The sequence below is a fragment of the Taudactylus pleione genome, unplaced genomic scaffold (assembly GCF_031769625.1).
Source record: "Taudactylus pleione unplaced genomic scaffold, aTauple2 ptg000966l, whole genome shotgun sequence".
Lineage (NCBI taxonomy): Eukaryota > Metazoa > Chordata > Amphibia > Anura > Myobatrachidae > Taudactylus > Taudactylus pleione.
In genome coordinates, this window is record NW_028285367.1 from 428,235 (window position 1) to 448,787 (window position 20,553).

A 20,553-nucleotide genomic window follows, 5' to 3' on the forward strand; every position below is an offset into this window, starting at 1 on the left:
ACATGCGCGGCCTCCTGACATCAATTCTATTACTTATATTCAAAATGTGTCATTAAATCAGAAATCACCGAGTTATTATTTCAAATGATAAAACAAATGATTATTTGGTATTGAAATAAAATTGTCCGATTGTTTTTCATCACAACAGATGGGACGGTGTAATTATGTCATTGGCGGCATCAGCTGTAGCATCGCCTCAGAAAGATGAGCGCAAAAATGCAACTAAACAAAGGGGAAATGATTTTCTCAGTAGATTAGAAGGAGACAGGGTTACACGGTGACACACAGCGTTATTAGCACACGGCCCATAGTCTGCACTAAGAGGCAGTGGCGTAACTAGGGCAGGACCATCGCAACTCGTGCCCTGGGCGGCAAGGGACCGGCAGCGTTGGGGGGGTGCCACCGGCCAAGGTACAGGCCTGTCCTTATCACTCAGTGTACTGCAGACCGCAGTGAGCGCGGTCCACACTACACAGTTACATACACATCGCTGGCGGCGATGTTTGTTTCAGCAGCCAAAGAGAGTCAGACTGACTCTCATTGGCTGCTGCGCCCACTGCCAGATTCGGGCTGGAGCTCACTCATGGGTTCCGCCTTCTGGCTCCTGCAGTGGGTGATGGGAGAGACGTCATGATGTCATTGCATAAGGGGCACTACTACTCGGGGCATTAAGGTGCATATGTCATGGAAAGGAATGTTCACAGAGTGATGAGAAAGGGGTGAGTCATGTTGACACTCCCCATTTTTCAGTGGCAACGCCCCTTGTGGCATGGGACCACGCTCGTTTTTTGGCGCGCGCACATAGAAGAAAGAGGCTCCAGTTTTCATTTTGCCCTGGGCTCCAAATATCCTAGTTACCCCACTGCTAAGAGGAGATGTCTGCTGGTAACAGGACCAGATACTTACATGACTTGAAAGCTGAAAAACAGAAAAGAGAAAATGAGGATTAATTGTAATGTCCCAAAATACAGTTTATCAAATTGTTGCTCTCTCCCCCCCATTCCCTCTTTATTTTCCTTTTCCGATATGCGCAGCACTTTGCAAAAGCATCATTCATCTGAGATTACTGCAGATTGCAAGCTCTTGTGGGCAGGTTTCTTATTTCTTCACTGTTTGTATTCAAAGTTTTATAAAAAGGTTATTAATATTTCCCTTATTACCCCTTATGTACAGAGCACCTGATACTATATATACTCACTCTGTGCCTGACACAGGTTACAGCTATTTCCCTTATTACCCCTGATGTACAGAGCACCTGATACTATTTATACTCACTCTGTGCCTGACGCAGGTTACAGCTATTTCCCTTATTACCCCTTATGTACAGAGCACCTGATACTACATATACTCACTCTGTGCCTGACGCAGGTTACAGCTATTTCCCTTATTACCCCTTATGTACAGAGCACCTCATACTATATATACTCACTCTGTGCCTGACGCAGGTTATAGCTATTTCCCTTATTACCCCCTTATGTACAGAGCACCTGATACTGTTTATACTCACTCTGTGCCTGACACAGGTTATAGGAAAGCATCAGACAGAGGCCTCCCAGCACGATCTGCATTATCCCCATTGTGCCCTATAGAGAAATGAGAGAACAGGTGAGATTTATATAGATATATCCTGTAGTACACAGGAGTAATTGTGGTGCTGTGGTAGGAGGTAAGTACTATATAGAAATATTCTGCTTCCCAGGGCACCTTGCAGTACCTACTTTGAAAGATCCAGCAGGTTACATGAGAGATTAGGAGGACTGTACAGAATAACAGTTGTGTCTACGGCATACTTGCCTACCCTCCCGAAAATCAGGTGCCACTCCCGACATCCCGGGAAGGCAGGCAATTCTCCCGTCTGCTTCTCACCCCTCCTATCCCCCCCTATAACCCCTGCTATCGGCATTGTGTAGCGGGGGCGGGGCCAAACTGGCTAGATCGCGTGACTCCGCCCCACCACAGCCACAAGTAATGTCACCCGACTGGCCACTCCCCCTTGTCTCGGCCACGACCCCCATCCTGCCTATCTGGCTGCTCCCTCCTGGAAGGATCAGCCAGAAAGTCGGCAGGTATGGTCTACGGTCATCAGAGTCAGAAGATGACCCCATATGGTTGGATTTAGTACAGTGTATGATGGGCCTATGTCTAGAGTCATCAGAGTCAGAAGATGACCCCATGGCGTTGGATTTAGTACAGTTTATGATGGGCCTGTGTCTATGGTCATAAGAGTCAGAAGGAGACCTTATGAGGCTTGCTTTAATAAAATGTATGATGGGCCTACAGTATGTCTAGGGTCATCAGAGTTGCGAGAAGACCCAATGGGACTGGATTTAGTACAGTGTATGATGGGCCTGTGTCTATGGTCATCAGGCTGCATAGCCGGAGGCTGCCATAGTCTGTGTTAAGATTCCAAGTGTTCTGATTATAAGTGTAAATACAATTTGATAACTAAGTCGGAGTTACGCTGCAGATCTTATTTGTCATATGCGCACCATGCAAAGACTGATGTGACTTCTTCTCTGCATTCCACAGGTAAATTACAACTACTGCTCCCATCAGATGCTGTTTTAGTGATTGCCTCAGCACAGTTTTGAAAATTTATACTGCGTAAATTACAACTACTGCTATACTAAGAGCAATTTATCTAAAGGAAGTTAGGAATGTATTGTGAATCTGTGTTGGCCTCCCCCTTCTCACAAATTGTTTATCTTAGACTTTATTGCATCCCAATTTAGTGTGTGTTAGAGCTTTTGGGGTGGGGTCCCAATCAGTGAGCACAGAGACACATGTTTGTAACTTTAGATATTACTGCTCCCACAGGCTGCATAGCCGGAGGCTGCCATAGTCTGTGTTAAGATTCCAAGTGTTCTGATTATAAGTGTAAATACAATTTGATAACTAAGTCGGAGTTACGCTGCAGATCTTATTTGTCATATGCGCACCATGCAAAGACTGATGTGACTTCTTCTCTGCATTCCACAGGTAAATTACAACTACTGCTCCCATCAGATGCTGTTTTAGTGATTGCCTCAGCACAGTTTTGAAAATTTATACTGCGTAAATTACAACTACTGCTATACTAAGAGCAATTTATCTAAAGGAAGTTAGGAATGTATTGTGAATCTGTGTTGGCCTCCCCCTTCTCACAAATTGTTTATCTTAGACTTTATTGCATCCCAATTTAGTGTGTGTTAGAGCTTTTGGGGTGGGGTCCCAATCAGTGAGCACAGAGACACATGTTTGTAACTTTAGATATTACTGCTCCCACAGGCTGCATAGCCGGAGGCTGCCATAGTCTGTGTTAAGATTCCAAGTGTTCTGATTATAAGTGTAAATACAATTTGATAACTAAGTCGGAGTTACGCTGCAGATCTTATTTGTCATATGCGCACCATGCAAAGACTGATGTGACTTCTTCTCTGCATTCCACAGGTAAATTACAACTACTGCTCCCATCAGATGCTGTTTTAGTGATTGCCTCAGCACAGTTTTGAAAATTTATACTGCGTAAATTACAACTACTGCTATACTAAGAGCAATTTATCTAAAGGAAGTTAGGAATGTATTGTGAATCTGTGTTGGCCTCCCCCTTCTCACAAATTGTTTATCTTAGACTTTATTGCATCCCAATTTAGTGTGTGTTAGAGCTTTTGGGGTGGGGTCCCAATCAGTGAGCACAGAGACACATGTTTGTAACTTTAGATATTACTGCTCCCACAGGCTGCATAGCCGGAGGCTGCCATAGTCTGTGTTAAGATTCCAAGTGTTCTGATTATAAGTGTAAATACAATTTGATAACTAAGTCGGAGTTACGCTGCAGATCTTATTTGTCATATGCGCACCATGCAAAGACTGATGTGACTTCTTCTCTGCATTCCACAGGTAAATTACAACTACTGCTCCCATCAGATGCTGTTTTAGTGATTGCCTCAGCACAGTTTTGAAAATTTATACTGCGTAAATTACAACTACTGCTATACTAAGAGCAATTTATCTAAAGGAAGTTAGGAATGTATTGTGAATCTGTGTTGGCCTCCCCCTTCTCACAAATTGTTTATCTTAGACTTTATTGCATCCCAATTTAGTGTGTGTTAGAGCTTTTGGGGTGGGGTCCCAATCAGTGAGCACAGAGACACATGTTTGTAACTTTAGATATTACTGCTCCCACAGGCTGCATAGCCGGAGGCTGCCATAGTCTGTGTTAAGATTCCAAGTGTTCTGATTATAAGTGTAAATACAATTTGATAACTAAGTCGGCGTTACGCTGCAGATCTTATTTGTCATATGCGCACCATGCAAAGACTGATGTGACTTCTTCTCTGCATTCCACAGGTAAATTACAACTACTGCTCCCATCAGATGCTGTTTTAGTGATTGCCTCAGCACAGTTTTGAAAATTTATACTGCGTAAATTACAACTACTGCTATACTAAGAGCAATTTATCTAAAGGAAGTTAGGAATGTATTGTGAATCTGTGTTGGCCTCCCCCTGCTCACAAATTGTTTATCTTAGACTTTATTGCATCCCAATTTAGTGTGTGTTAGAGCTTTTGGGGTGGGGTCCCAATCAGTGAGCACAGAGACACATGTTTGTAACTTTAGATATTACTGCTCCCACAGGCTGCATAGCCGGAGGCTGCCATAGTCTGTGTTAAGATTCCAAGTGTTCTGATTATAAGTGTAAATACAATTTGATAACTAAGTCGGAGTTACGCTGCAGATCTTATTTGTCATATGCGCACCATGCAAAGACTGATGTGACTTCTTCTCTGCATTCCACAGGTAAATTACAACTACTGCTCCCATCAGATGCTGTTTTAGTGATTGCCTCAGCACAGTTTTGAAAATTTATACTGCGTAAATTACAACTACTGCTATACTAAGAGCAATTTATCTAAAGGAAGTTAGGAATGTATTGTGAATCTGTGTTGGCCTCCCCCTTCTCACAAATTGTTTATCTTAGACTTTATTGCATCCCAATTTAGTGTGTGTTAGAGCTTTTGGGGTGGGGTCCCAATCAGTGAGCACAGAGACACATGTTTGTAACTTTAGATATTACTGCTCCCACAGGCTGCATAGCCGGAGGCTGCCATAGTCTGTGTTAAGATTCCAAGTGTTCTGATTATAAGTGTAAATACAATTTGATAACTAAGTCGGAGTTACGCTGCAGATCTTATTTGTCATATGCGCACCATGCAAAGACTGATGTGACTTCTTCTCTGCATTCCACAGGTAAATTACAACTACTGCTCCCATCAGATGCTGTTTTAGTGATTGCCTCAGCACAGTTTTGAAAATTTATACTGCGTAAATTACAACTACTGCTATACTAAGAGCAATTTATCTAAAGGAAGTTAGGAATGTATTGTGAATCTGTGTTGGCCTCCCCCTTCTCACAAATTGTTTATCTTAGACTTTATTGCATCCCAATTTAGTGTGTGTTAGAGCTTTTGGGGTGGGGTCCCAATCAGTGAGCACAGAGACACATGTTTGTAACTTTAGATATTACTGCTCCCACAGGCTGCATAGCCGGAGGCTGCCATAGTCTGTGTTAAGATTCCAAGTGTTCTGATTATAAGTGTAAATACAATTTGATAACTAAGTCGGAGTTACGCTGCAGATCTTATTTGTCATATGCGCACCATGCAAAGACTGATGTGACTTCTTCTCTGCATTCCACAGGTAAATTACAACTACTGCTCCCATCAGATGCTGTTTTAGTGATTGCCTCAGCACAGTTTTGAAAATTTATACTGCGTAAATTACAACTACTGCTATACTAAGAGCAATTTATCTAAAGGAAGTTAGGAATGTATTGTGAATCTGTGTTGGCCTCCCCCTTCTCACAAATTGTTTATCTTAGACTTTATTGCATCCCAATTTAGTGTGTGTTAGAGCTTTTGGGGTGGGGTCCCAATCAGTGAGCACAGAGACACATGTTTGTAACTTTAGATATTACTGCTCCCACAGGCTGCATAGCCGGAGGCTGCCATAGTCTGTGTTAAGATTCCAAGTGTTCTGATTATAAGTGTAAATACAATTTGATAACTAAGTCGGAGTTACGCTGCAGATCTTATTTGTCATATGCGCACCATGCAAAGACTGATGTGACTTCTTCTCTGCATTCCACAGGTAAATTACAACTACTGCTCCCATCAGATGCTGTTTTAGTGATTGCCTCAGCACAGTTTTGAAAATTTATACTGCGTAAATTACAACTACTGCTATACTAAGAGCAATTTATCTAAAGGAAGTTAGGAATGTATTGTGAATCTGTGTTGGCCTCCCCCTTCTCACAAATTGTTTATCTTAGACTTTATTGCATCCCAATTTAGTGTGTGTTAGAGCTTTTGGGGTGGGGTCCCAATCAGTGAGCACAGAGACACATGTTTGTAACTTTAGATATTACTGCTCCCACAGGCTGCATAGCCGGAGGCTGCCATAGTCTGTGTTAAGATTCCAAGTGTTCTGATTATAAGTGTAAATACAATTTGATAACTAAGTCGGAGTTACGCTGCAGATCTTATTTGTCATATGCGCACCATGCAAAGACTGATGTGACTTCTTCTCTGCATTCCACAGGTAAATTACAACTACTGCTCCCATCAGATGCTGTTTTAGTGATTGCCTCAGCACAGTTTTGAAAATTTATACTGCGTAAATTACAACTACTGCTATACTAAGAGCAATTTATCTAAAGGAAGTTAGGAATGTATTGTGAATCTGTGTTGGCCTCCCCCTGCTCACAAATTGTTTATCTTAGACTTTATTGCATCCCAATTTAGTGTGTGTTAGAGCTTTTGGGGTGGGGTCCCAATCAGTGAGCACAGAGACACATGTTTGTAACTTTAGATATTACTGCTCCCACAGGCTGCATAGCCGGAGGCTGCCATAGTCTGTGTTAAGATTCCAAGTGTTCTGATTATAAGTGTAAATACAATTTGATAACTAAGTCGGAGTTACGCTGGAGTTAAACTGGAGGAAAACGAAACTCAAAACCAGAACACTTTCTGAACAACAAGAAGCAACATACTTATGTGAATGAACAAAATCAACATCTACTGCTGTATCCAGGCAACTACTTACTGCACTCACTGCTCTGACACTGCAAGTGCTCCCCTGTCTGTGTACTGCTTGGACACTGCAAGTGCTCCCCTGTCTGTGTACTGCTCTGACACTGCAAGTGCTCCCCTGTCTGTGTACTGCTCTGACACTGCAAGTGCTCCCCTGTCTGTGTACTGCTCTTGTTGATTGATCTTTGTTGATCAGAACACTTTGGACTGGATCAGCTCGGGTACATTGTAATTTTGTCCTCATTCATTTTGTATTGCCTTTTCCAATTGTGTCACATCTATCCACATTAATCATTTGTTTATAAACTAATTCCTGCACCCACTACTCACATACCTCTCCTTTATATATCACTTTTGGAGCTGCGCTCATACATTAGCAGCACTGTTCTTTACATGTATTTTTGAACATTTAACAACTTTAATCCACACTGACTCTATATCTCACAGCCTCCACATTACACTGTCTCTATATCACACTGACTCTATATCTCACAGCCTCCACTCCAGTTTACATCTCAATTATTACCTTGTCCACAGCATGAACACCCTTACTTCACACAACCCCCATATTCTATGTCCACATAATCCTCTACTTTATCCGTCCCTCTCTTCCCCCTCCTGTTTCCTCCACTTGCTGTTCTTCCTTTTTTTCTCTCATCAGTCTGCTTCCAACCCTCTGCTTCTTTCCCCCACTTCTCCTATACCTCCACTCTCAACCACCTCCCTCCATGGTCTTGTTACCCCACTACTAAGCCCCATTCCCTCCTCGTTCTGTCTGTCACCTCCAGGGCTGCCAAGAGAAATTCTGGGCCCGGGTACTGCAACATCCTGTGGAACCACATCATGTATGGCTGCACCCATTTGTGAGTGGGTCTAGCATGTGAGATGCACCCACTCACAGGAGCATGGCATAGCACCCAGCAGCTGGAACTAAAGTAGTCACTACTGTATTAGGATGGCGGGACAGTCCCATAATAGCTGCATTTCTTGTCAGGCTGTATATAGATGCTAAAATGTAACACACAAATTAAAGTGCTTCTACTTTACTTTGTACATCTCTCATGTAAATAACACAAACAATCTATTTTCTATCATAGAGATAGATGTATGAAGGACTTAATTTTTACATAACATCAGGTCGTCTTATACACACACATTCCGCAGCACATATCCTAACCCACTGCTCCATGCTCCTTCTTCACTATCTACCCCTCTGTGTCGCCCCTGTCTGTCTGCCCTTCCCCTTTAGAATGTAAGCTCTCATGAGCAGGGCCCTCATCCTCACGTGCTTCTCCTCCCCCTACTTATAGTATAATTTACTCCTAACTCCCTACAATGGCACCTACCACCTGGTTGCTCATGTCCTGCTGCTTGTGTTTTGCAGCTGAGTTTATAACCTTGTCCTTGTCCTGCATTGTTTTGTATTACTATTAACTGTTTTTCTTGTGTGCTCATTTATGTACTGTGTAAGGCGCTGCGGAACCTTTGTGGCGCCATATAAATAAAGGATAATAATAATAATAATAATCAGAGTCTGGAGAAGACCTTATGGGACTCTATACAACAAAATGGTTTGGGACATTTCCCACATCCATTTGCCAAAAAAACAACATAAAAATGGGGTGGGATAATCTGTTCCCTCATTGCCCACAGGCCCTAGGCAACAGCCCAGGTTGCATCATGGATGATCCTGCTATGTGGGGCATTAGTAATGGGATTTCTGTGTTGCTATTGGGATATACTGTATAAAAGAGAGGGCACTAGTGGTTGGACCAAGGTTTGGGGCACCATAGAGTGTACCTACCTGTTCCAAGTATGTACGCCTGGTCCTCAATAGTTCTGACTAGGACTATGGCAGGAAATTCACAGAAGCACTCAGAGATTGGGGAATCTGCCAGACAGGAACATAAAGAACATTAACCATCTGCATCACTGAATCCCTCCTGCACCTTCTACATTGTTTGTATAACCTGTGACACTTCAGAGAAGTACAGTAATAATGTGTTCTGCAATGTCTGTATGTTATATAATACCAGACTATATACAGTGAGTATAATGTGCAGCCAGTTCCTAGGCTGGAGACACAGGCCCCACTGTTTGCAGTTTGATTTAAAACATTTTTTTTTAAAAACACCTTTGGAGTTCTTTCAAAATGTAATGTGGTGTGTATGGTTACGGTGGTCACGGTGCTGCTCTCTGCAATATTTGGCAGTCACTTTGAATCTCTGCATTATATGGTCACCGTGTTGTTCTCTGCATTTTATAGCAGTCACTGCAATGCTTTCTGTCTGTATTATATGTTGGTTAATATGATGATCTTTGCATTATATAGTGGTCACCATGTTGTTCTCTGCATTATATTGTGGTCATTGCGATGGTCTCTGTATTATATGGCAGTCACTGCAATGCTCTCTGTATTATATGTTGGTCAATATAATGCCCAAAGGTAAACTGTGTTAAAAATGATATAGTGGTCACCATGTTGTACTCTGCATTATATGGCGGTCACTGCGATGCTCCCTGTGATGTTCTCTGCATTATCCTGTGGTCACTGTGATGTTCTCTGCATTATCTTGTGGTCACTGTGATGTTCTCTGCATTATCTTGTGGTCACTGTGATGTTCTCTGCATTATCTTGTGGTCACTGTGATGTTCTCTGCATTATCTTGTGGTCACTGTGATGTTCTCTGCATTATATGGTGGTAACTGCGATGCTACCTGTGATGTTCTCTGCATTATCTTGTGGTCACTGTGATGTTCTCTGCATTATCTTGTGGTCACTGTGATGTTCTCTGCATTATCTTGTGGTCACTGTGATGTTCTCTGCATTATCTTGTGGTCACTGTGATGTTCTCTGCATTATATGGTGGTCACTGCTATGCTCCCTGTGATGTTCTCTGTATTATCTTGTGGTCACTGTGATGTTCTCTGCATTATCTTGTGGTCACTGTGATGTTCTCTGCATTATCTTGTGGTCACTGTGATGTTCTCTGCATTATCTTGTGGTCACTGTGATGTTCTCTGCATTATATGGTGGTCACTGCTATGCTCCCTGTGATGTTCTCTGTATTATCTTGTGGTCACTGTGATGTTCTCTGCATTATCTTGTGGTCACTGTGATGTTCTCTGCATTATCTTGTGGTCACTGTGATGTTCTCTGCATTATTAGGGTCACTCATGCTCTTTGCATTATGTGTCGGTCACTGAAATGGACTCTGGGCCCGATTCAGAGCCGCTCGCAAGCAGCTCAATGGTTCCCCACTGTGCACTCGCCGCGTCCAGTGTGCGCGAGCCCCACTGAGCGGCTGAAGTTCAGTTGCTACGGTACTTGCAGCAAGATGGGGCGGCTGTCGATGTTGATTGACAGCTCGCCCCATTTTGTGGGCGGGAAGGGGGGGTGGCCGGACAAATGTAGGCGTTCCCTTAGGAATGCCTGGCGTTTGCAGGTGTGGTTACTGACATCACTAGTGAGCAGGAAGTCCACTCGGGCTTACGGCAGCTAGACCTTACCCCAGGGTCTTGTCGCAAGCCCGATGGTCGTGATAATCGCGCCGGTCTCCAGCCCACTCTCACAAGCTGTCGGTGGTCACCCACAGCTTTGCCAGCAGCCAGAGACAAAAAAAAAACAAAAATGCCCAGATTCAGAGCGAGCACCTGCCAGCAGCGAGCGGCTGTGAATCAGACCCTCTGTACAGTAAGGGGTCACTGATATGCTATATGTTTTATAAAATTGGATTTTGTCCTCACCCTACATTCATTTCAGTCAGAACAACGGTGACATCTGTATTGTAGCAGAACAACGGTGACATCTGTATTCTAGCAGAGGAAGGTTAGATACTCTCTATTGGGGCTAATTAGAGGGGGCTCCTGAGCTGATTAGAGGGGGCTCCTGAGCTGATTCTTTCCCCAGATAAGAGAAAGCTTCTCCTCTGATCACCCAGCTATTACACTAAGGAATGATGAATAGATGCCGCGTGTAATCCCATCTCCTCTTCCTCTAACTTATCACCATCACTTACTTTCTTATTTATCACCAAGGGCCACATTTACAAATGAAATATAACCCCTTTAGCGCTCGCTAAAGGGGTTATACCATCTTGCTGTATTTAGTAAACAGGGGTAATCTTAGATTACCGCTGTTTGTACAGTATCGCTCTCACCATCTAAAAGATGGCGAGAGCGCTGCGGGCCCCATTGCCGGCAATGGAGACCGGCGGTGCCTTTCCGGCTTCAATGAAGCCTTCCAGGTACTGCCGGGTCTCCCTGTCATGCACATGCGCAGATGGAACATCACGTATGCACATGACCCTGGAGCCCCGTCGCTGGCAATGTTAGGCTGCCAGCAGCCCAGCAGAGGACCTCCTTCGAGGACGAGGATTCCGCTGGACTTCACTGGACCTCGCCGGAGGGGTAAGTATTACTAAGTACCAGTGGAATTTTCATTTGTATCACAGTGATAAACGAAAATTCCCGCTGGTATTTCCCTTCGTTTGTAAATGGGGCCCCAAATGTTTTATTTTATATGTTTGTAATCAAATCTGTTTTGACGATATTTGCCCAAGTGATTATTGTGCTGTGTACTGTATATAATATTATATAATACTAACTGTGGCCGGAGCCTGACCACACGTGACTAAAATCGTTACCCTGGGACTGAAAGGGTTAACTCCCGTGCTGCGGCACCATATTTGAAACATACAGCTGCTACGCGCCCATTGTAAATGTATAACCGGCGCTGGGCACCTAGTGTTACATGTATTTTTTAACGTATTGTGGCCAGGTAATTAGGAGAGTCCCAGCAGGGCTAGGAGAGGCGCTGGCTGTACTGCGGGGCTAGGAGAGGTGCTGGCTGTAATGCGGGGCTAGGAGAGGCGCCGGCTGTATTGCAGGGGTAGGAGAGGCGCTGGCTGTACTACTGGGCTAGGAGAGGCGCTGGCTGTACTGCGGGGCTAGGAGAGGCATCGGCTGTACTGCGGGGCTAGGAGAGGCGCTGGCTGCACTGCAGGGATAGGAGAGGCGCCGGCTGCACTGCAGGGCTAGGAGAGGCGCCGGCTGTACTGCAGGGCTAGGAGAGGAGCCGGCTGTACTGCTGGGCTAGGAGAGGCGCTGGCTGTACTGCGGGACTAGGAGAGGCGCTGGCTGTACTGCGGGGCTAGGAGAGGCGCTGGCTGTACTGCGGGGCTAGGAGAGGCACTGGCTGTACTGCGGGGCTAGGAGAGGCGCTGGCTGTACTGCAGGGCTAGGAGAGGCGCTTGCTGTACTGCGGGGCTAGGAGAGGCGCTGGCTGTATTGCTGGGCTAGGAGAGGCGCTGGCTGAACTGCGGGGCTAGGAGAGGCGCTGGCTGAACTGCGGGGCTAGGAGAGGCACTGGCTGTACTGCGGGGCTAGGAGAGGTGCTGGTTGTACTGCGGGGCTAGGAAAGGTGCTGGCTGTACTGCGGGGCTAGGAGAGGCGCTGGCTGTACTGCGGGGCTAGGCGAGGCTCCGGCTGTACTGCGGGGCTAGGAGAGGAGCCGGCTGTACTGCGGGGCTAGGAGAGGAGCCGGCTGTACTGCGGGGCTAGGAGAGGCGCCGGCTGTACTGCGGGGCTAGGAGAGGAGCCGGCTGTACTGCGGGGCTAGGAGAGGAGCCGGCTGTACTGCGAGTCTAGGAGAGGTGCCGGCTGTACTGCGGGGCTAGGAGAGGAGCCGGCTGTACTGTGGGGTTAGGAGAGGCACCGGCTGTACTGCGGGGCTAGGAGAGGACCCGGCTGTACTGCGGGGCTAGGAGAGGAGCTGGCTGTACTGCGGGGATAGGAGAGGAGCTGGCTGTACTGCGGGGCTAGAAGAGGAGCTGGCTGTACTGCGGGGCTAGGAGAGGCGCTGGCTGTATTGCGGGGCTAGGTGCTGGCTGTACTGCGGGGCTAGGAGAGGTGCTACGAGAGGCGCTGGCTGTACGGCAGGGCTAGGAGAGGCATCGGCTGTAATGCGGGGCTAGGAGAAGAGCTGGCTGTACTGCGGGGATAGGAGAGGAGCTGGCTGTACTGCGAGGCTAGAAGAGGATCTGGCTGTACTGCGGGGCTAGGAGAGGCGCTAGGAGAGGCGCTGGCTGTACGGCAGGGCTAGGAGAGGCGCTGGCTGTATTGTGGGGCTAGGAGAGGAGCTGGCTGTACTGCGGGGCTAGGAGAGGCGCTGGCTGTATTGCGGGGCTAGGAAAGGCGCCGGATGGACTGCGGGGCTAGGAGAGGCGCCGGCTGCACTGCGGGGCTAGGAGAGGCGCCGGGTGTACTGCGGGGCTAGGAGAGGCGCCGGCTGTACTGCGGGGCTAGGAGAGGCGCCGGCTGTACTGCGGGGCTAGGAGAGGCGCCGGCTGTACTGCGGGGCTAGGAGAGGCGCCGGCTGTACTGCGGGGCTAGGAGAGGCGCTGGCTGTACTGCGGGGCTAGGAGAGGCGCTGGCTGTACTGCGGGGCTAGGAGAGGCGCCGGCTGTACTGCAGGGCTAGGAGAGGAGCCGGCTGTACTGCTGGGCTAGGAGAGGCGCTGGCTGTACTGCGGGACTAGGAGAGGCGCTGGCTGTACTGCGGGGCTAGGAGAGGCGCTGGCTGTACTGCGGGGCTAGGAGAGGCACTGGCTGTACTGCGGGGCTAGGAGAGGCGCTGGCTGTACTGCAGGGCTAGGAGAGGCGCTTGCTGTACTGCGGGGCTAGGAGAGGCGCTGGCTGTATTGCTGGGCTAGGAGAGGCGCTGGCTGAACTGCGGGGCTAGGAGAGGCGCTGGCTGAACTGCGGGGCTAGGAGAGGCGCTGGCTGTACTGCGGGGCTAGGAGAGGTGCTGGTTGTACTGCGGGGCTAGGAAAGGTGCTGGCTGTACTGCGGGGCTAGGAGAGGCGCTGGCTGTACTGCGGGGCTAGGCGAGGCTCCGGCTGTACTGCGGGGCTAGGAGAGGAGCCGGCTGTACTGCGGGGCTAGGAGAGGAGCCGGCTGTACTGCGGGGCTAGGAGAGGCGCCGGCTGTACTGCGGGGCTAGGAGAGGAGCCGGCTGTACTGCGGGGCTAGGAGAGGAGCCGGCTGTACTGCGAGTCTAGGAGAGGTGCCGGCTGTACTGCGGGGCTAGGAGAGGAGCCGGCTGTACTGTGGGGTTAGGAGAGGCACCGGCTGTACTGCGGGGCTAGGAGAGGACCCGGCTGTACTGCGGGGCTAGGAGAGGAGCTGGCTGTACTGCGGGGATAGGAGAGGAGCTGGCTGTACTGCGGGGCTAGAAGAGGAGCTGGCTGTACTGCGGGGCTAGGAGAGGCGCTGGCTGTATTGCGGGGCTAGGTGCTGGCTGTACTGCGGGGCTAGGAGAGGTGCTACGAGAGGCGCTGGCTGTACGGCAGGGCTAGGAGAGGCATCGGCTGTAATGCGGGGCTAGGAGAAGAGCTGGCTGTACTGCGGGGATAGGAGAGGAGCTGGCTGTACTGCGAGGCTAGAAGAGGATCTGGCTGTACTGCGGGGCTAGGAGAGGCGCTAGGAGAGGCGCTGGCTGTACGGCAGGGCTAGGAGAGGCGCTGGCTGTATTGTGGGGCTAGGAGAGGAGCTGGCTGTACTGCGGGGCTAGGAGAGGCGCTGGCTGTATTGCGGGGCTAGGAAAGGCGCCGGATGGACTGCGGGGCTAGGAGAGGCGCCGGCTGCACTGCGGGGCTAGGAGAGGCGCCGGGTGTACTGCGGGGCTAGGAGAGGCGCCGGCTGTACTGCGGGGCTAGGAGAGGCGCCGGCTGTACTGCGGGGCTAGGAGAGGCGCCGGCTGTACTGCGGGGCTAGGAGAGGCGCCGGCTGTACTGCGGGGCTAGGAGAGGCGCTGGCTGTACTGCGGGGCTAGGAGAGGCGCTGGCTGTACTGCGGGGCTGGGAGAGGCGCTGGCTGTACTGCGGGGCTGGGAGAGGCGCTGGCTGTACTGCGGGGTTAGGAGAGGCGCTGGCTGTACTGCGGGGCTAGGAGAGGCGCTGGCTGTACTGCGGGGCTAGGAGAGGCGCTGGCTGTACTGCGGGGCTAGGAGAGGCGCTGGCTGTACTGCGGGGCTAGGAGAGGCGCTGGCTGTACTGCGGGGCTAGGAGAGGCGCTGGCTGTACTGCGGGGCTAGGAGAGGCGCTGATTGTACTGCGGGGCTAGGAGAGGCGCTGGCTGTACTGCGGGGCTAGGAGAGGCGCTGGCTGTACTGCGGGGCTAGGAGAGGCGCTGGCTGTACTGCGGGGCTAGGAGAGGCGCTGGCTGTACTGCGGGGCTAGGAGAGGCGCTGGCTGTTCTGCGGGGCTAGGAGAGGCGCTGGCTGTACTGCGGGGCTAGAAGAGGCGCTGGCTGTACTGCAGAATGCTGGAGGACTGGGATAACAGCTCCCAGTATCACCAGCACTGAAAGAGTTAAAGTCCCAGCATGGACACAGTTTAACGCACAAAGACTGCCCATGGTTTATAATAAACTGTATTGATATACACATATTTTGCGATAGAGCATCTGCAATGCATTGGTTTATAACGCAGAGTAATATAGTCTATGACATGTCTGAGTTTATTTATCTTTTATATGTGGTTAAATGCACTTCTTAGATATTCCAGTATAATACATGAGCAGCTTCTGTGACTGCAGGAAACTAAGGGCCTGATTCAGAGCCAGACACTATTTGCGGACGCTCGTTCAGAAAAAGGGGCCGGCTATTTAAATTGAGCGCTCACTCTTTGCGGTCTGTTGACGCCTCTATATCTGAGCGAGCGTCCGAAACATGCGCTCCCTATTTTGTAAAGACGCCCCTTGTATCATATGTCATCTCCGCTATTTATTTGATTAATCGAGTACATCGAAAGGCGTATGAACTGCTCGCTATTCTTGTGGTAGCATTTTCCTACCGCAATCATGCGAGCAGTTCAGGCTAAAAGACAACCAAGTGACGTGGTCGATGACGCTGCTTTGTTAATTATGCACACCCTTAAAACGCCCGTTTTGACCATTTGGCACGCCTGCGTTCGGATCTCCACAGCCCGTTTTCAAGCACCTTCCCCTATTACCACCCACAAACGCCTCATCCTGTCACTCAAATTAGCAGGCACTCGCTATTTTTCGAACACACGCTTTCCGACTGCACTGACTGGTTGACACATGCGCATTACGACCCATGGGCATGCGCAGATGTGCGAACATCGCTCGTAGCGAACGAGTGGCCGCTTACGAGAGGCTCTGAATCAGGCCCTAGATGCTGATTGTCATTTCTTAGCAGGAGGTCTGATGAATAGAAAGACCTGTTGTGGTCAGTGCACTCCAGGTGAGACCTGGATAGAAGCTTTCTGTGTGACGGTGTGAGGAGAGTCACATGGCCAAACCTTCCTGTGATATGTCCCTGAGACTGTCTCCTGTGTGTCTGCGCTTCCTGTGATATGTCCCTGAGACTGTCTCTTGTGTCTGCACTTCCTGTGATATGTCCCTGAGACTGTCTCTTGTGTGTCTGTGCTTCCTGTGATATGTCCCTGGGACTGTCTCTTGTGTGTCTGCACTTCCTGTGATAGGTCCCTGAGACTGTCTCTTGTGTGACTGCACTTCCTGTGATGTGTCCCTGAGACTGTCTCTTGTGTGTCTGCACTTCCTGTGATATGTCCCTGAGACTGTCTCCTGTGTGTCTGCGCTTCCTGTGATAAGTCCCTGAGACTGTCTCTTGTGTGTCTGCGCTTCCTGTGATAAGTCCTTGAGACTGTCTCCTGTGTGTCTGCACTTCCTGTGATAGGTCCCTGAGACTGTCTCCTGTGTGTCTGCACTTCCTGTGATGTGTCCCTGAGACTATCTCTTGTGTGTCTGCACTTCCTGTGATGTCTCCCTGGGACTGTCTCTTGTGTCAGCACTTCCTGTGATATGTCCCTGAGACTGTCTCTTGTGTGTCTGCGCTTCCTGTAATAGGTCCCTGAGACTGTCTCTTGTGTGACTGCGCTTCCTGTGCTAGGTCCCTGAGACTGTCTCTTGTGTGACTGCGCTTCCTGTGATAGGTCCCTGAGACTGTCTCTTGTGTGACTGCACTTCCTGTGATAGGTCCCTGAGACTGTCTCTTGTGTGTCTGCACTTCCTGTGATAGGTCCCTGAGACTAACTCTTGTGTATCTGTGCTTCCCGTGATATGTCCCTGAGACTGTCTCTTGTGTGACTGCGCTTCCTGTGATATGTCCCTGAGACTGTCACTTGTGTGTCTGCACTTCCTGTGATATGTCCCTGAGACTGTCTCTTGAGTGTTTGTGCTTCCTGTGATAGGTCCCTGAGACTGTCTTGTGTGTCTGCACTTCCTGTGATATGTCCCTGAGACTGTCTCTTGTGTGTCTGCACTTCCTGTGATATGTCCCTGAGACTGTCTCTCGTGTGTCTGCGCTTCCTGTGATGTGTCCCTGAGACTGTCTCTTGTGTGTCTGCACTTCCTGTGATAGGTCCCTGAGACTGTCTCGTGTGTCTGCACTTCCTGTGATATGTCCCTGAGACTGTCTCTTGAGTGTCTGCGCTTCCTGTGATAGGTCCCTGAGACTGTCTCTTGTGTGTCTGCGCTTCCTGTGATATGTCCCTGAGACTGTCTCTTGTGTGTCTGCACTTCCTGTGATATGTCCCTGAGACTGTCTCCAGTGTGTCTGCGCTTCCTGTGATGTGTCCCTGAGACTGTCTCTTGTGTGTCTGCGCTTCCTGTGATATGTCCCTGAGACTGTCTCCTGTGTGTCTGCGCTTCCTGTGATATGTCCCTGAGACTGTCTCTCGTGTGTCTGCACTTCCTGTGATATGTCCCTGAGACTGTCTCTCGTGTGTCTGCGCTTCCTGTGATGTGTCCCTGAGACTGTCTCTTGTGTGTCTGCACTTCCTGTGATAGGTCCCTGAGACTGTCTCGTGTGTCTGCACTTCCTGTGATATGTCCCTGAGACTGTCTCTTGAGTGTCTGCGCTTCCTGTGATAGGTCCCTGAGACTGTCTCTTGTGTGTCTGCGCTTCCTGTGATATGTCCCTGAGACTGTCTCTTGTGTGTCTGCGCTTCCTGTGATATGTCCCTGAGACTGTCTCCAGTGTGTCTGCGCTTCCTGTGATGTGTCCCTGAGACTGTCTCTTGTGTGTCTGCGCTTCCTATGATATGTCCCTGAGACTGTCTCCTGTGTGTCTGCGCTTCCTGTGATATGTCCCTGAGACTGTCTCGTGTGTCTGCACTTCCTGTGATATGTCCCTGAGACTGTCTCTTGTGTGACTACACTTCCTGTGATATGTCCCTGAGACTGTCTCCTGTGTGTCTGCACTTCCTGTGATGTGTCCCTGAGACTGTCTCTTGTGTGTTTGTGCTTCCTGTGATGTGTCCCTGAGACTGTCTCTTGTGTGTTTATGCTTCCTGTGATATGTCCCTGAGACTGTCTCTTGTGTGTTTGTGCTTCCTGTGATATGTCCCTGAGACTGCCTCTTGTGTGTCTGTGCTTCCTGTGATATGTCCCTGAGACTGTCTCTTGTGTCTGCACTTCCTGTGATATGTCCCTGAGTCTGTCTCCTGTGTGTCTGCACTTCCTGTGATAGGTCCCTGAGATTGTCTCCTGTGTGTCTGCGCTTCCTGTGATAGGTCCCTGAGACTGTCTCTTGTGTGTCTGCACGTCCTGTGATAGGTCCCTGAGACTGTCTCTTGTGTGTCTGCTCTTCCTGTGATATGTCCTTGAGATTGTCTCCTGTGTGTCTGCACTTCCTGTGATATATCCCTGAGATTGTCTCCTGTGTGTCTGCACTTCCTGTGATATGTCCCTGAGACTGTCTCTTGTGTGTCTGCTCTTCCTGTGATATGTCCCTGAGACTGTCTCCTGTGTGTCTGCACTTCCTGTGATGTGTCCCTGAGATTGTCTCCTGTGTGTCTGCACTTCCTGTGATATTACCCTGAGACTGTCTCTTGTGTATCTGCTCTTCCTGTGATATGTCCCTGAGACTGTGTCTTGTGTGTCTGCGGTTCCTGTGATATGTCCCTGAGACTGTCTCTTGTGTGTTTGTGATTCTTGTGATATGCCCCTGAGACTGTCTCCTGTGTGTCTGCACTTCCTGTGATATGTCCCTGAGACTGTCTCCTGTGTGTCTGCACTTCCTGTGATGTGTCCCTGAGACTGTCTCTTGGGTGTCTGCGCTTCCTGTGATATGTCCCTGAGACTGTCTCTTGTGTGTCTGCGCTTCCTGTGATATGTCCCTGAGATTGTCTCCTGTGTGTCTGCGCTTCCTGTGATGTGTCCCTGAGACTGTCTCTTGTGTGACTGCACTGCCTGTAATATGTCCCTGAGACTGTCTCCTGTGTGTCTTCCCTTTAATGTGATGTGTCCCTGAGACTGTCTCTTGTGTGTTTGTGCTTCCTGTGATATGTCCCTGAGACTGTCTCCTGTGAGTCTGAGCTTCTTGTGATATGTCCCTGAGACTGTCTCTTGTGTGTCTGCGCTTCCTGTGATATGTCCCTGAGTCTGTCTCCTGTGTGTCTGCGCTTCCTGTGATATGTCCCTGAGACTGTCTCTTGTGTGTCTGCGGTTCCTGTGATATGTCCCTGAGACTGTCTCTTGTGTGTTTGTGCTTCCTGTGATATGTCCCTGAGACTGTCTCTTGTGTGTCTGCACTTCCTGTGATATGTCCCTGAGATTGTCTCCTGTGTGTCTGCACTTCCTGTGATAGGTCCCTGAGACTGTCTCCTGTGTGTCTGCGCTTCCTGTGATATGTCCCTGAGACTGTCTCTTGTGTCTGCACTTCCTGTGATAGGTCCCTGAGACTGTCTCCTGTGTGTCTTCACTTCCTGTGATAGGTCCCTGAGACTGTCTCCTGTGTGTCTGCACTTTCTGTGATAGGTCCCTGAGACTGTCTCCTGTGTGTCTGCACTTCCTGTGATATGTCCCTGAGACTGTCTCTTGTGTGTCTGTGCTTCCTGTGATATGTCCCTGAGTCTGTCTCCTGTGTGTCTGCACTTCCTGTGATAGGTCCCTGAGATTGTCTCCTGTGTGTCTGCGCTTCCTGTGATGTGTCCCTGAGACTGTCTCGTGTGTCTGCACTTCCTGTGATATGTCCCTGAGACTGTCTCTTGTGTGACTACACTTCCTGTGATATGTCCCTGAGACTGTCTCCTGTGTGTCTGCACTTCCTGTGATGTGTCCCTGAGACTGTCTCTTATGTGTTTGTGCTTCCTGTGATGTGTCCCTGAGACTGTCTCTTGTGTGTTTATGCTTCCTGTGATATGTCCGTTAGACTGTCTCTTGTGTGTTTGTGCTTCCTGTGATATGTCCCTGAGACTGCCTCTTGTTTGTCTGTGCTTCCTGTGATATGTCCCTGAGACTGTCTCTTGTGTCTGCACTTCCTGTGATATGTCCCTGAGTCTGTCTCCTGTGTGTCTGCACTTCCTGTGATAGGTCCCTGAGATTGTCTCCTGTGTGTCTGCGCTTCCTGTGATAGGTCCCTGAGACTGTCTCTTGTGTGTCTGCACGTCCTGTGATAGGTCCCTGAGACTGTCTCTTGTGTGTCTGCTCTTCCT

The 20,553-nt window shown here is 49.1% G+C and overlaps 1 long non-coding RNA gene across 2 annotated transcripts in view; it reads right to left on the minus strand.

Moving 5' to 3' along the window:
* Positions 1 to 1,507: 1,507 nt before the first annotated feature.
* Positions 1,508 to 20,553, minus strand: part of LOC148473140 (uncharacterized) — a 164,527-nt gene continuing 145,481 nt past the window's right edge. For both annotated transcript variants that reach the window (XR_015873002.1, XR_015873003.1), the window contains 2 exons: positions 8,875 to 8,961; positions 1,508 to 1,583 (listed from right to left, as the gene is read on the minus strand). This is a non-coding gene — a long non-coding RNA (uncharacterized LOC148473140). The remainder of the gene's footprint in view (positions 1,584 to 8,874; positions 8,962 to 20,553) is intronic.